General features: G+C 43.3%; 2 protein-coding genes across 3 annotated transcripts in view; both read left to right on the top strand.

The window, feature by feature from the left end:
- The window catches only part of LOC102161554 (uncharacterized), a 91,154-nt gene extending 80,771 nt beyond the window's left edge, over nt 1-10,383 (top strand). For both annotated transcript variants that reach the window (XR_014821614.1, XR_002337284.2), the window contains one exon: nt 8,867-10,383. The gene's annotated coding sequence lies outside the window, so the exon portion shown is untranslated. The remainder of the gene's footprint in view (nt 1-8,866) is intronic.
- Nucleotides 10,384-13,770: 3,387 nt separating this feature from the next.
- The window catches only part of TAOK1 (TAO kinase 1), a 150,846-nt gene continuing 147,621 nt past the window's right edge, over nt 13,771-16,995 (top strand). Inside the window, exon 1 of the mRNA XM_003483075.5 lies at nt 13,771-14,446. The gene's annotated coding sequence lies outside the window, so the exon portion shown is untranslated. The remainder of the gene's footprint in view (nt 14,447-16,995) is intronic.

Here is a 16,995-nt window from a genome sequence, read left to right on the forward strand (position 1 = left end):
CGATACATGTATAAGAAAATTAAATGTGGATTTCCTGTCATAGCTCAGCAAAAACGAATCTGACTAGTATCCATGAGGATGCAGGTTCAATCCCTGGCCTCTCTCAGTAGGTTAAGGATCCTGTGTTGCTGTGAGCTGTGGTGTAGGTTGCAGACATGGCTTGGATTCCGAGTTGCTGTGGCTGTGGCGTAGGCTGGTAGCTACAATTCCTATTCAACCCCTAGCCTGGGAACCTACATATGCCTTGGTTGGGGCCCTAAAAAGACCAAAAAAAATTAAATTGAATACACTATAAGTGCATTTATCAGCTTTATCTCTTGGGTGTCCCTTTAATTTCTTCTCTTCTACTGGAGGAGCATAATGTATTACAATAAGCATAGACTTTGGAGCCAGAAAGAAGTGGGTTCTAAGCCCTGTCCTAGGAAATAAATAAACAAGTACATTTTAAAAATCTGCTCCTCCATTTACTAGCTGTGTCATCTTGAGCAATTTACCTAACCAGCCTGAGCTCCAGATATGGCATCTCAGGATGTGTATAACAGCATCTACTTTACCAGTTCATTTATAGGTTAGACAGAGGTAAAACATAGTATCTAGAACACAATAGGCATGCCCAGTAAATGTTAACTCACTTTCCTCCTATCTCCTGCTGCTATAAATATCAGGTCCCTGATTTTCAAGGATCTGAAAAAAAAAAAATTCCCATTGAGAAAGTTAGCATCCATGCTCAGGTGCTGCTGCTGCAACTGAAGAAAGAAAGGCAAGTGGGAAGTATATGTAAATGGTTTTTTTTTTGGCTTTTTCTATTTCTTTGGGCCACTCCCGCGGCATATGGAGGTTCCCAGGCTAGGGGTCCAATCGGAGCTGGAGCCACCGGCCTACACCAGAGCCACAGCAATGCGGGATCTGAGCCGCGTCTGCAACCTACACCACAGCTCTCGGCAACACCAGATCGTTAACCCACTGAGCAAGGGCAGGGACCAAGCCCGCAACCTCATGGTTCCTAGTTGGATTCATTAACCACTGCGCCACGACAGGAACTCCACATGTAAGTGTTTCAGCAAGACTAGAGGACCAAGACTTTGTAGAAAGTACAAAGTCTTTGTAGAAAGTAGCATGTGAATATGCTAATATTGCTTTCCTCCAATGTAGAGATTCTTGCTGGAGGTTGCTGGTTTCCTCACGTTGCTGTTGCAGCAGGGTTGATAAACTGGGTTGCTAATAGGTAAGTTATTATCCCTCTCTGGGCTTCACCAGAACAAAGGATCACTGCTCCTCTTCACTTCAGAAAAGGAGGATTGGTTGAAGTTTGTGTAAATTCCAGGAGAAACCTTAAGTGAGGTTTGGTATTTTCCTTAGCACTGAGAATACCGGAAGTATTTGTACAATCAGGTCAAATGCCACTGTTCAATTTATGTGATTAGCAAAGACTCAGCTGACACAGGCCTGTGGTTTGACATGGCTCCTTTGTTCCAGATAATAAACATGTGTAATGTCAATTATACTAATGTGCTTTGCTCTGGTTGAAACAAGAAGGAGGCTGATGACGAGGCCAAGACACTGTACCTCATTCTTTCTGACCAAGGCGCTCTCTGACAACACGTTTTTCCTGTCTCTCTTTGCAACTGATAATTACGTACTCAGCTGAGCTGTCAGGAATCTTGACAGGTTTCACAGGCAGTCACCATCTAACAATTTACAACTGTGGGCTTTTCACAGCTGGCATGTTCCTGCCCCAGGAACCAAAGTTTCTCAATCCTAAGCTCCTCCTATCATTCAAAGGAGGAATGATGTGAGTGGAGGGCTAGCTTTCTCAGTGCATTATCCAATTCCAAAGCAGACTGTTGGGTCCAGTGGTGGTGATGGGGGAAACCTCTGTTTTCATGTATGTCCTCAGCAGTAAGGGTATGTGGTTGGGCAATACGGTAGGAGTTGTCAAAGCCGGGTTTGGGAGTTTGGGGACTTAACATAGCCTATTGAAAAGAGAGAAAAAAATAGTTAATAACGCCATTCTTAAAAAGCTCAACCTGGCCTCTGCAGTGACCCAAGCTGCTGCAGTCAGATTCTTAACCCACCATGCCACAGTGGGGACTCCGACCACAGTCCCCTTCAGATTAGGGAACCTGGTAGTTGATTAAAAGAAATCAGTTCTTCCCAGAACGTCCTCAGATGGACTCGCATTCTTACCTTGATCATAGCACTGGCCACATTGTACTCTCAAGCCTGTTGTGCCACTCATCTCTTGTTTTTTGCTGATTAGTCTCTATCCCCTCTCTTTCTGGTAGATGTTCTTGCTGGGAACAAGTCTGTTCTCTATTCAGATTCCGTGGTTCTTGTGATGCTGACTCCACTCTGCATTGCGGAGATGGAGCACTTGTCTCAGGCCTAAGCCCTCAGTGTGTGCAATGCAAGGCATTCTCCAGGGGCTGGCTCAGGGATGGGCGCATAACCCAGTTAGAGCCAACGAGAGGCAATAAGACTTTCTTTGGCATCTTTGGGAAAGAAATTCTCTTATTTTTCTCTGAAACTTGATGACAATAATGGTAACAAGAATAATGAGATATTTAACATTTATTGAGTGCTTATTCTTCAACAAGGAGAGTCCTGAACACAATTTACTTTCTTTAGCCCTCACAATAACTATACTGGGTCAGTACAATTATTATTATTATTTTTTTTTTTTTTTTTAGGGCCCCACCCACGGCCAATGGAGGTTCCCAGGCTAGGGGTCTAATCGGACCTTTTGCTGCTGGCCTACACCACAGCTCACAGCAACGCAGAATCCTTAACCCACTGAGCAAGGCCAGGGATCGAACCCAAAACCTCATGGTTCCTAGTCGGATTTGTTTCCGCTGAGCCACGACGGGAACTCCCCCAGTACAATTATTATTCCCTTTTTACAATTGGTGGAACTGAGGCACAGAGCATTTGTTTCAGTTAATTTTTTTTTTTTTTTTTTGTCATTTTGTCTTTTGTTGTTGTTGTTGCTATTTCTTGGGCCGCTCCTGCGGCATGTGGGGGTTCCCAGGCTAGGGGTCTAATCGGAGCTGTAGCCACCGGCCTACCCCAGAGCCACAGCAATGCGGGAATCCGAGCCGCGTCTGCAACCTACACCACAGTTCACGGCAACGCCAGATCGTTAACCCACTGAGCAAGGGCAGGGACTGAACCTGCAACCTCATGGTTCCTAGTCGGATTCGTTAACCACTGCACCACGACAGGAACTCCCTGTTTCAGTTAATTTGTTAAAGGTCTCATAGCCAGTACGTGGTGAGGCCAGGTGTCACACCAGCTTTCACTCTGAACCACTACACTCTGTTGCCTTGATATTGCTGATGCCTCTTGCTATGAATCCCCAGACCAAAGGCAACATGGTGGAAGTCCTAGAGATGAAACCAGAGCATTTACACCCTGAACTAACCTGCATGAAGCCAGCCGTAACTGTGGACTTTTTTAGCTTGGGTGAATCAAAACATCCCCCCCACCCTGTTTTTCTTAAACTACTTTGGGTCTGTTTCTCTGTCACTTACAGCCAAAGAATCCTAAGTGACTTAGGATTGTTTATTTTTTTTTTGGTCTTTCCATTGGGCTGTGATCTCAAGAATAGGAACTGTATCTTATTCATCTTTATATCCATAGAGTTTAGCATAATGTACATACCTGATATTCAGTCATGTTTGCTATCTTTCAATCTATTATTCAATAATTTTTTTTTTTTTTTTTGCTTTTTAGAGCCACACTTACAGCATATGGAAGTTTCCAGGCTAAGGGTCAAATGGGAGCTGCAGCTGCCAGTCACAGCCACAGCCACAGCCACAGCAATGCCAGATTCTTAATCCACTGAGAGAGAGGTCAGGGATCAAACCCACATCTTCATGGAGACTAGTCGGGTGTGTAACCTGCAGAGCCACAAGGGGAACTTCTCCATAAACATTTTGTGTAGGTTGTCTATATGTCAGAATTGGGTTGGTGTGGGAGATGAAGGTTGTTATTCTGGAAAATATAGAAGAATAGCAAGTACAAAGGTTAATATGATAGAGAACTCTAGGAAAAGATTTATACATATTCTAGAGTTCCCAGGAAGTTGAGCAGTCACCGTGGTACTATGTACCTGGATGATGGGCATTTTCTGGATGCCTACACAGGCCAGATATTTTCAGGATTGTCTAAGGTTTTAAGAATGTCTGGAAGGCACCTGCCTCCAAACTAATGTACATACCAGGTTTACACCTGGCCCTGTTATATGAACATGTGTTTCCAGCTGTGTTTCTCTGGGTTGCTAGATTCTCAAAAGTGCATTCTGTAAAATGACTATGCCATGCCCATTTCTCAGAGTTATAGAGGAGAGCAAAAGAGGTGATAGATATGAAAATTCTATTATATCAAGTGAGCGTTGTTTTCTTTTACCTGGACATGGCAAGTGATAATATATTGTACTCTAGCTAGCGTCCCCACAAAACTATATCATTTGGCCTCACCAGCAGTTCTGTTCTTCTTATAGTGAACATCTGTTGTTTTTGTCTGTCCAGAATTTCTCCCTCTTCTGGCAAAAAGTACCCCACATCCCTTTAAGGGATTTCTTTTCCACCATTCTATGCAGTTCTGTGGAGCTGTTCACGGAGCCTCTTGGCACAGCCTCTAGACACACAATCCCAGCTAGGGCAATCAAAATGTCTCACTGTCTGGGGAAGTGACTAGCCCACAGAAGGGCAAATGATACAGGGTCCAAACGGGGCCACTCAGAGATGTTCCTTTGGATTTTACATACTGTAAAGAGAGAGCATAAAGCTTTCCTTTACCTTTGAGGTTGCAAAACTGGGATACTGTAAATCTCTGGACTTCTGTGGCCATTCCTCACTGTGCTCTGCCCCCTGCCCCAGGCCAGCATTCCTTTGCTACGTGATTAAATGACTAAAATGGAAGTACATCTAATACGATCCATGGAAAACCTGTCTACACTTATCATGGAAACATTGTCTATGGTCCAAATGCCCCAAATTCTGATCTGGTCATCCTCACAAAGTCCCATGACTGTGATTTCTACATTTACAATATTGTAACAATTTTGCGTTTAGAATATTTATGAAGGGAAATAAAGGATGAGTTTCATGATAACCATTTATATGGCACCATTTGTTCACTAGATTAGACCTCCGTCCTCTGCTCAGGGGTTTTGGGCAACAGGTGAGAGAGAGCAGGTTATGCGGGAAAAGCCACATAGCAGGAAAGCTTAAGTGGTTGTATAAATTTTGGGACAGGGGCGCCTGTCTCTAATGATCATACTGTAATGTCATATCAGCAAAGGAAGCATCTGGTTAAAACCAGCGTTAGAAATCTCCTTGATTTCTTTTCGGTATATAGACTGTATTGATGGCAAAATTCAGTGTTTGGGGTATATTAAACTAGATGATAGCAGTGGGAAGCACTCCCCAGTTGTGCTCCCCCCAATGCAAACACAGACAACCTTATAACAAAATCCAACCTATAGAGAAAAACAGCCAAGGAATTAGGAGCTGGGTATGGTGTAAGGAGAGACAGAAAGGCAGAGACAAAAAAAGGCAAACACCTAACAAAATTCCTTTGATTCTTGAGGCACTGGGCTTTTCAGTTCCAGGGTCTAATGAATTTCCCATTTTTTCCCCTTAAGTTGATTTGAATTGTCACTTTCAACCAAAGACTACTTACTTGTATCGTGTTACTACCTAATGAATAGAAGGCTAAAGAGGCGGCCCAAAGACAATCCTAGGCCAATAAAATATCAAGATATTTTATGTGTTGATTGTCAGTTGTTTGTTTCATATCCTATGTTGGCACAACTCTAGTAGGAATTTGTGTTTTTTTATTTTTATGTATTTATTTATTTTCATTTCAAATATATGTTTGTTTTAATTTTTTACTTTTATTTTTTATTTTTTTAAATTTTTACTTATTTATTTTTTTTGCCTTTTTGCATTTTCTAGGACCACTCCTGTGGCATATGGAGGTTCCCAGGCTAGGGGTCTAATTTTTGTTTTTGCTGCTGGCCTACGCCACAGCCACGGCAATGCAGGATCTGAGCCACATCTGCAACCTACACCACAGCTCACGGCAACTCCGGATCCTTAACCTGCTGAGAAAGGCCAGGGATCAAACCCAAAACCTCATGGTTCCTAGTTGGATTCGTTAACCACTGTGCCACGATGGGAACTCCTCCTGTTTTTATTTTTAATCCTAAAATATGTCAGCCAAAGACAAGGGCATGACAGAATCACCAACTAATACAGAAGATACATTCCAAAAGCCTCTCAGTCCACAAACATGCTGCCCAACCCTTCCCACAGTCACAGATGTCCCAGACAATGGTGATGCACTGATCACGGGTGCTGGCCAGAGGGTAGTATCAGAGCAGTGTGATGAATTATTTACCTCCTGACACACATACAATAAGAACTAACTATTTATTTTAATTTTTATTTATTTATTTATTTTTAGGGCCGCACCCATGGCATATGGAAGTTGCCAGGCTAGGGGTCAAAATGGAGCTGTAGCCACCAGCCTACGCCACAGCCACAGCAATGCCAGATCCAAGCCATGTCTGTGACCTACACCACAGCTCACAGCAATGCCGGATCCTTTACCCACTGATCAAGGCCAGGAATTGAACCTGTGCCCTCATGGATACTAGTCAGGTTCACTTCTGCTGAGCCACAATGGAAACTCCAGAACTAACACTGTAAAATGTTTTCCAGAAGTTCCCATTGTGCCTCAGTTGTTAGGAAATCCAGCTAGGAACTATGAGGTTGTAGGTTCGCTCCTTGGCCTTGCTCAGTGGGCTAAGGATCAAGTGTTGCTGTGAGCTGTGGTCGTGAGCTGTGGTGTAGGTCTCAGATGTGGCTTGGATCCCGTGTTGCTGTGGCTCTGGCGTAGGCCGGTGGCTACAGCTCCGATTGGACCCCTGGCCTGGGAACCTCCATGTACTGTGGCTGGGGCCCTAGAAAAGACAAAAAGACTAAATGAATAAATAAATAATAAAACGTTTCCCAAGAGTTGAGCACTTTACCTGTTATTTAAATCCTAACACAGCCCTGTGAGGAGGGTATCGTTAACCCTATTTTACAGATAAGGAAAGGAACATCCAACCTGGTCATGAAACTGGCACAAAGTAACATATTTACTGACACACAGGAAGTGATGGAAGTGGGACTCCATAGTCAGTTTTTTTGTTTTTTGTTTTTTGTTTTTTTTTTTAATGGCCTCACCCATGTCATATTGAAGTTCCTGGGCCAGAATCTGAGCCACAGCTTGGACCTATGCTGCAGCCGTGGCAACTCCAGATCCTTCAACCCACTGCGCCAAGGTGGGGATCAAATCCATGCTTCCACAGTCACTGGAGCTGCTGCAGTTGGATTCTTAACCCACTGCACCACAGCAGGAACTCCTCACAGTCAATGTTTTTACTACCTTCACATCCACTGATATCTTCAGGGCTGGTTTTCTTTTAGAGTGGGATGCAGCTGCTTTAATTTATTCATGGCTTGCTGCAGGTGCTTATCTGATAGATACCTGAGATGGAAAAGTTTCTAGGGCAGAACTTTCTTGAATTAAATTGTATTCTACCATCCTTATGGGATTTTGGCCCAGTGTTTATCTATTTCTGTGAGTTAAAATGGAATAATCTGCTGCCTACACATGCAGGGCATTTAAAAAAGATTGGTATTTGTAAAAAGATGTTCACAAAATGAACCCGATTATATGGGGATGTAGAGGTCAAGAAACAACTCTGTATCTAATGATTGTTACTTTCTAGCCTGTGATACAACGCTCCTATCAGGCAGCAAACTTTCGTAGATACATTTGAGTGAGGTATGACAACCAGACTTCAACCTGTCTTAGCTGGTTGGTCCTAGGAACTTGAGACAAAACCTACAGATGCAGTGATCATTCAAGATGTACTGGCTGCGCTTCCAGTAAAGTATTTATTTACTTGATGATTATCAGTTCCATGGAGCGCCTTACTCCCGGCTTCTAAACTGGAAATTCTAAGACACATCCTTCTCACCAACTACCCTCTCACACACTCAGCTTTACTGGTTTTTGCCTTTGCCTTTGAGTAAATAAGGATTGCTACATGCAATCACAATGTCATTGCGATAAATTTATACACCAGGAGTTCCCTTCGTGGCTCAGTGGCTAACGAACCCAACTAGGATCCATGAGGACACGGATTTGATCCCTGGCCTCACTCAGTGGGTTAAGGAGCCGGCGTTGCTGCGGCTGGGGCGTAGGCCAGCAGCTGTAGCTCTGATTCGACCCTTAGCCCGGGAACTTTGTATATCCACACACACAAGTCAATGCTGAGTGGAGATGTGACCACTGAAGTTCCTTCAGATTTTAATAGGAGCCTGGTAGAATGCCCAAAGAAGAGTTTTTTCTCTCTTTCTAAATATGTCCTCTCTCCTATACACACACACACACACACACACACACACACTTTGGAATTCAAGTTATCTGAACATATTATTTGCATCATTCCTGTAATTATATATTTTTGAACTAAAAGGACTTTAGAGATCATTTTAGTCTACTGTAGTTAGATAGAAAACTGAGGCCCAGAAAAATTAAAATTAAGGTCTGGTTCAGTACATCATTTACTCATAGCTTGTTTTGGTTGTTATTTAAATGTTTTCTGCATGCAGATCTTATCTCTAGTAAGATTTAGAATTCCTAGCATGGGGAAGAGTTTGAGGTAGGAGACTGTGAGGCAGTGGGAAAAAAAGGCTCAAAAATTCAGGTTGAACCAGTACTCTTAATTTTAACTCCCCACTTACCAACTGAATAATGTTGCACAGAATCGCTTAACTTTTCTGAGCTTTCTTTCTCTCTACAGGGACTCATCATCATCATCATTATCATCTTTCAAGAGTGTTGGGAAGATCAAGGAAATAATGAATGTAAAGCACCTGTTTCATGCAGTTCTCAGCACAGAGTAGCTCTATAAGTGTTAGTTCCATTTGCCCCTTCTGTATTTTACTTAAGCCTGACTGTGAGTAGGAATTCAACAAGTATTTGTTAAATCGAGATGACCATGATTTGGTCTTATAATGAGTGAAAGTACTGAAAAGAGAGTTTCATTGAAATAGATACCATGTCTGTCAGTGCATCCACCCACACATTGACAAGCTATCTTTTCCCGTGCAAATTCACATGCAACAACAAATACACTGACATTGCACATGGTCAGGCATCTCTTACGCACTAGAAATAGGTACATGGCATTAAGCTGTCCTCAGTTGGTGGTGCCAGGAGTATGATATGGTGGAAAGAGACAGTGCTGGGATTCATTCACAACTGGGTTCAGATTCTAGCTCACCACTTACTAGTCATGCGATTTTGGGCGAGTGACATAGCTCTCCGAACCCTGGTTTCCTTACCTAAATGACAGTATATCACAAATTTGTTGTGGGGACTAAATAAGACAGTATATGGAAAGAGCTTATTCTTGGTTTTGTCACTGCTTAAGTAACTTTTCTATCAAGTTCAAATCGTGGTTGGTACCCATTTATCTCCCACAGCTTTCTGGCTCCAATTTATTGGCTCAAAAAAATAACTAGTTGAGATAAGAGAAAGCCTCCCAGGAGGTGACACTTGAGCAAAATCTTGAAGGGTATTAGCTAACTAGAAAAGGCATTTCAGGGATTCCTCTTGTGGCTCAGTGAGTTAAGAACTGGACCTTGTCTCTGTGAGGATATGGGTTCCATCCCTGGCCTGGCTCAGTGAGTTAAGGATCTGGTGTTGCTGTGGCTGTGGCATAGGCTGCAGCTGCAGCTCCAATTTGACCCCTGGCCTGGGAGTTTCCATATGCCACAGGTGCAGTGGTAAAAAGGAGAAAGAAAAAGAAAGAAAGAAAGAAAGGCATTTCAGGAAGAGGAATGCAGTGTTAAATCCTGAAGACAGCGTATTAGCAATCAGCAGAAGACTGAATAATAATAGTTAATGATGGTGGGAATATCCTAAATAGGGCTAGAGGGGTATGCAGGGGTTTTGTTTGGAAGGCTTTGTGGAGCCATGGAAGACCTTTAAGCAGAGAAATGATACATTCAGCTTTTAGAAATTGCATTTTAGGAAGAATAAAATCATTTGCCTCAGTAAGAGAATGGGGCATCCTTGAGGAGAGTGGCAAGGAGAGTAGTTGGAAGGCAATTACAGCACCTCAGGTGAGAAATGAACTACCACAGTAGAGGTAGTGGGGATGAAGAATGGGACAACTCCAAGAAGCGATCAGGAGTTTAATTCACAGAAAGCACACTGTACACAGCCATCCTAAGCACTGACTTATTATTTTCCTACCATCAATACGTGTAATTTTCTCTTAATTGGGATAAATTTTATAAATTAAATAACCAATATGTTTTGCAGTATCTGCTAACACTTTAGTGTTGAACAAATCTGACATTGGGATAAGCTCCTGTGTAGGTGTGTGTGCGTGTGTGTGTGAAGAATTAGAGGAAGGAGACCTTGTAGCACCAGATCACAGGCAGAGATCTGGAATAATAATCATAATAATAGTAGTAATAAATAATGAGACAGCCAGGGTCTTTTAAGATGGTCTATGTGCTAAAGAAACAGAGAGGGGGGGAAACTACAATTTGTGGTAGAGTTAGAGATAAGTATGAGGATGAGGTAGTGGCAGATACAAATATTATAAAAAACACCATATATACAACATCAAATCTTTGATTTAACTACCAGTTTAAAAGAAATATAGGAGTTCCCGTCGTGGCGTAGTGGTTAACGAATCCGACTAGGAACCATGAGGTTGCGGGTTCGGTCCCTGCCCTTGCTCAGTGGGTTAACGATCCGGCGTTGCCGTGAGCTGTGGTGTAGGTTGCAGACGCGGCTTGGATCCCGAGTTGCTGTGGCTCTGGCGTAGGCCGGTGGCTACAGCTCCGATTCAACCCCTAGCCTGGGAATCTCCATATGCCGCGGGAGCGGCCCAAGAAATAGCAACAACAACAACAACAACAACAACAAAAAGACAAAAGACAAAATAAATAAATAAATAAGTAAATAAAAGAAATATAGGCATTGAAGCAAATGTGAGATGACCCTGTGAGGATGAAAGTGGCCAAGTCTAGCATATGGAAAAGTCTTGGTTTATAAAACCTGATTTCTTCAACAAATCAAATGCATTCAAAAAAGAAAAAAAGAAGGAAAGAAGAAAAAACGCAAAGTGGAGAATTTGTTCAGATCCTGATTCAGATAAATGGGCTATGAAAAGATGTTTTGGAAACTGTTGGGAAAAACTGAACATGTGTTGGGTATTAAATGATATTAAGGAAGTATTATAAAGGTGTGAGAATGAAATCATGGTTATGTTACAACAAAAGTGTTAGAGATACATAGTCAAGTACATATTTATAGGTGAAACGTTATGATGGTTTATTAGATATTTACTTACATGGGGGGGTTAAAAGGTAGTGGGAGAATAGGTGAAACAAAACTGCAGAAGTGTGATAACAATTGAAGCTGGGTGGTGTATACATGAAGGTTTATTATTCTATCCAACTTTTTTTTTTTTTTTTTTTTAAGGGCCACAGGTGCGGCATATGAAAGTTCTCAGGCTAGGGGTGGAATCAGAGCTGCTGGCCGACACCACAGCCACAGCAATGCCAGATTGAGCCGCATCTGCAACCTACACCACAGCTCATGGCAATGTGGGATCCTTAACCCACTGAGCAAGGCCAGGGACCGAACCTGCAACCTCATGGTTCCTAGTGGATTCGTCAACCACTGAGCCACAACGGGAACTCTGCCCAAATCCTTTTTTGTATGTTTGAAATTTTCTATAAAATATTAATAACATTCACAACATTGTAAATCAACTACACTTTAATAAAACTCTGTAAAATTGAGAACAAAAACTATGGGGAGTTCCCATAGTGGCTCAGTGGAAACGAATCTGACTGGCATCCATGAGGACGCAGGTTTTTGTTTTTTTTTTTTTTTTTTTTTTTTTTGTCTTTTTGCTATTTCTTGGGCCACTCCCTTGGCATATGGAGGTTCCCAGGCTAGGGGTCCAATTGGAGCTGTAGCCACCAGCCTACACCAGAGCCACAGCAACATGGGATCCGAGCCGCCGCGTCTGCAACCTACACCACAGCTCAAAGCAACGCCGGATTGTTAACCCACTGAGCAAGGGCAGGAACCTCATGGTTCCTAGTCGGATTCGTTAACCACTGCGCCATGTCGGGAACTCCAGGACGCAGGTTTGATCCCTGGCCTCACTCAGCGGGTTAAGGATTTGGTGTTGCCTTGAGTTGTGGTGTAGTTCACAGACACGGCTTGTATCTGACGTTGTCTGGTGTTGCCTTGGCTGTTGCATAGACAGCAGCTGCAGTTCTGATTCGACCCTTAGCCCAGGAACGTCCATGTGCTGCACCTGCTGTAAAAGAGGTGAAAAAAGGAGCAGGTGGAGGAAGAGGGGCTCCAGATGCAGGAAAGGAGAAATAACTGGTCTTGAGTGGTGCTGCGAAGAGGTACACACGTTTCAAGATGGAAGGAGTAACAACTATGTCAAATATTGTAGCTATCGAGAAGGAAGGCATTAAAATGACTCCATTAGACATAGCAACTAGGAGGTCACTCTTGACCTTGGCAAATCAAATTCTTAATTTTTGATAGAGGTGGGAAGATAGACAACTTTTTCAAGAACTTGTCTGTGGAGGAGAGGTGAAGATTGTAATCTTTCTTTTTCCCTCAAAGAAGGAGAAAGCAGGGCATTTTTTTATGCTCAGGAGAAGTCGCCATTTGAGAATTGTTGACAATGTAGGTGAAAAGAGGAATGACTGACAAAACAAGGACCCTTACTAGGAGAGGGAACATTTAAAACAAATTAAATATATATCCTACTGAAGCAGAGAGCTTGCTTTTTCTCACCACTGCCAGGGTACTTTCCTAGTTTACTGTAACTTTCAATAACTGTTCTGGAGTACATTTTCACTCATAAGCCCCACACGACATGTATTTATCTCAGTTGTTTTACTGATTGATGAACCAAATTTTTTTTTTTTTTATGACTGCTCCTTAGGTATTCCTTTTGGTTCCTGAATAAAATTGCTCTGTTTGCAATCCACTGAAGGGGTTTTCCCCTTAAAAAAAAAAAAAGTTTTTTACTACAAGAATGAGAAGCACTACCTCTTCCCTTAGGACTCTAGCTTGTTTACTGCTCTTGTCACTCAACCTACTCAAGCAATTCACAAAAACTTTTCAAGAATTTGTCCCTTTCCTACCATCCCTAACATATAGGATGGTTTACATCTGTATTTACAACTCTTATTACCATTCCAGAAATTATTATAAACTTATAGAATCTGAAATACTCAATTATATATTGATTACGCTGACCAGTCAACCCCTGAATTCCACAGAGGACAAGAACTAAGGTGTGTAAAAATGGGATATTCAACGTGTCAGGGCAAATTTCTCAAGCGCGGGGTTAGTGGGGAGGGCGGGGGGCGGGTATTTTGGAAGTGGGAAAAGCAAAGGAGGAGAGCAGATAAGCTCTTCTTTCTTAGATTTCAGGGTGAAATGAATACACCTGATGCCCGCGTGAGAGAAGAACTCTGCCAGCTGAGTGAAATTGGGCTGGACAGAGGCTGGAAGTCGGAGCTACTCGTGAGACTCCGCCCAGTGTAAGCACTCGCGCGCTCCCGTCTTGTCTCGCGCAGGGTCGGGTCTGTCAGGCGGGAAATCTCGCGAGATCGGAGACTGGGATGACTGTCGGGAGGAGGGGAGTGGTGTTGGGGAAGGGGGGGAATCTGGGCAGCGGCCGGGCTCTGTGGCTTCAGGGCTCGGAGAGAGAGAGGGAGGGTGGCTAAGAGAGTGAGTCTGTGCTGCCAACCGCCTAAGAAGAGAGGAGGGGTCCCGCCTGCCTGCGCCCTTCGCGGGCCGAGAGCGCGAGGCACCCGCGAACCTTTGAGGCCTCAGGCCCCTGGGGACCCCGCCCCGCCGCCGGCCGGCCGGCCCGTGGCCTCTCTTCCCTTTGTGAGCGCCCCCTTCCCAGGGGTGGTGGTGGTAGTGGAGGGTTGTGCCTCGGCCCGCCCGCCGAGGGGCCGCGGCGGGGAACCGAGAGGGCCTCGGCTGTGTGAGGACAGGAGGCGGCCGAGGCCCGAGCCGGTTCCCCGGAGGCGGCGGCGGCGGCTCCCGGCACTTCCCCGCGCCATCTTAGCTGAGCCTAAGCGCTGAGGGCGCCTCCTCGACCCCGGTCGTCCCCTCGCCCCCCCCCCCCCCGCCCCTCGTCGCAGAGCTAGGGCTGGGCGGCTTGCTGGGGCTCCGGGGGGGGGGGGCGGCAGTCTGTCGCCTGGCCCCCTCCTCCTCCTCCTCACTCCTCGAGCTCCAGCGCAGCGGCTACCCAAGCGCTGCAGGGGGCTACGCCTGCCTACTCCGCCCCAGACCTGTCGGCTAAAGGGTAAGGGCACCTCTGCTCTGGGAAAGGGAGACATGGAGGGGGCGGGGAAATTCGGCCCACTCTGGCCGCGGCGCGGAAGAGGGGATGTGGGGGTGGGGTGGGGGAGGGAGACAAGGAGGGTCTGTGATTCTGTGGGTGGGGTGAAGAAGCTGGTGAGCTGGGCGCCCTCCCGTTTGGAGGGGCTAGAGCAATTACTTTCCTCTTTCCTGAGGGTCACCGGAAGGGGGTGGTGGAAGGAGCCGTCTCGAGGAAGGTGTGGCCCTCCTAGGGAGACTGGGTTGATGTGCACCCCGATTTAAAGGCGCGAGGTCCTTTTCCCTTCTGATCCCTCTGCTCCTCCCTCTCCTCCTTTGTAGTGTCTGTGTATTCCTGGGAAGGGAGACTGCTCAAGGTAGCCTACTGGGTGGATTCCCACACATCCACCCCCACAGGAAATCTGTACCCGTCTTCTGTAGGGGTGATGGAAGCATTTCTTTCCCTGTACCTTTCCCCATCCTTTAGTGTACTGCAATGCTGCAGAAGTCCAAGGCAGTTTCTTCATACACAGGCCCATGTATATACTGAAGGGAGAGGGAGCAGGAGAGGGAAGTAATGGCGCTTCCCTTGCAAAGGTTATCCCTCTTCCTTTGGTTTTAAATCCTTAATAGTACCGGTATAATTCTGAGATCTGTCCCTGGGAAATATATCTGTTACTGTTGGGGGATATGGCCTCTCAGAGAGGCGCTGCCGGTTTAGAGTTTTGATGTCTCTCTCGCTCTCTTTTTTAAACACTGTGTTGACTTTTTTGTGTGAGCATACCGAGTTTTTGTTAGGAGTCAAATAAAATAATTTTGTACTCTCTCATTTCCCTTTTTTTCTTCCTATGATTTTTGTAGTTCTTGAAAAATTATTAAAGATTATATATGGACAGGCCATCTGATAGACATTCCTTCTCCCTGAACTTTGAATTTTTAGGGTTAATACTATTTTGTATAACATTGAAATTGAAATTTTCTGAAAATGATTAAGTTACAAACCTTTCTGTAGCAACTGCTTTATTAATGTAATGAAAAAATAATAAACATTAGTTTGTCTAATTATGCTGCAGTGGGATCTATATTCTGTAGTCAGTAAGTTATTTTTCCACTTCTTTTGCTTCATATCATGTTTGTTTAAAACAAATCATCTTATCTGGTTTACAGTAATACTTGTTGGTTTTGTTTGGTAGAGTAGAAATAAATTAAAAAAATATATCATTCTGGAAGTGTGTTACAAGTTCTTGTGACCAAAGAGTAGTCGAAGTCTACAGTCTTTAAGTGTTTAGATTTACTGATGAAGTGATTTCAAAATATTCTATATATGAATATTCATATAATTAACTCACAAAGTGATGAAGATGACTAAACTAAGTACAGAGATCATGTCTTGACATTTTACTAACAAGTTGTATTTGGTGTTTAAGCTGTACTTAGTGACTTATTTTTAAATACTTCCAAATGCCGTCTACATTTTACATTGTCCTTCAGAGCTTTTTTGGTGTATTTGTTGCATTTTGAAACCTGTTTTAAGACAGGAATTTAAAGATGTTAGTAGTGTTAAGCCTTAATTTAGTTTCTGTAATCTTATTTCATGATTTTGATATGGGGACACATTAACGATACATTAAGTCAATCTTTATTTTTCTTCAGCAAATGGAATTCTTGCTTTACTCTTTCTTTGACTTTATCTGAATTCATTTTAACTTAGTCTTGAGTGTTTATTTCGTGGCACAAAGCTGCATGTTGTGTGTAGTTTTCCCCATATGGCAAATTATGACATAGAGTCTAGTTCTGTATGTTATGGCTTGTTGTTGATTATTAGTTCATAATACCAGCACTGTTTTTGTCTTGGAGAGCTGCAAGCAGCAAGGATTTATCAATAAGGGCTATAAAACTTAAGGATGTACACAGGATATCAATAACTACTTGCTGTATTTCAGCATGCTAGGACTAAGAGGTACTCTTTAGAATAACTATACAGAAACCTTATTCAGTAGTTGGCTGGAATTCTGCTGAAAGTGGTAAAACTATGTTCATGATCAATTAGATAAATTTATTATTAAGGAAAAACTATCTGAGGGTTTTTTCAGACGACTTCTAATGCTACTGTGAGAAAGAATACTAAGAGCTGTTAGTCTGAGTTGGTTGGTTCCAGATTAGTATGGTACCTTTTTTGTTTCTAAATAGTTCATCTACAAAATGGCAGGGTACATCACTTCCTGTTCTTTCACAACTGACTCTTTCTCTGAATTCCCTTTTAATGACTTAATTTTTGGCATTCTGATATCGGATTTGTTAATTTGGTACTAATTCTCATGTTTTATAGATGGAAGAATTTCTGAGAATCAGTTGAGTTTAAAGGCTTTGTGTATATAGTCTAAGATTATCTTGACATTAAACTTCTTTGCAACTTTAAAGGATAGTTTCTCAAACGGATTTTAACTCAGAGAAGTTTCAAAGAAATACAGCAATGTACAGGACCAAAAGTATGAGTGAACTGAATAGAATGAACTGAATAGAAAATAATTATTT

The sequence above is a fragment of the Sus scrofa genome, chromosome 12 (genome assembly GCF_054392235.1).
Source record: "Sus scrofa isolate SSC_HxYL_T2T_F1_AM1 chromosome 12, Sscrofa_HxYL_maternal_Yorkshire_Landrace_v2.0, whole genome shotgun sequence".
In the NCBI taxonomy this organism is placed as follows: Eukaryota; Metazoa; Chordata; class Mammalia; order Artiodactyla; family Suidae; genus Sus; species Sus scrofa.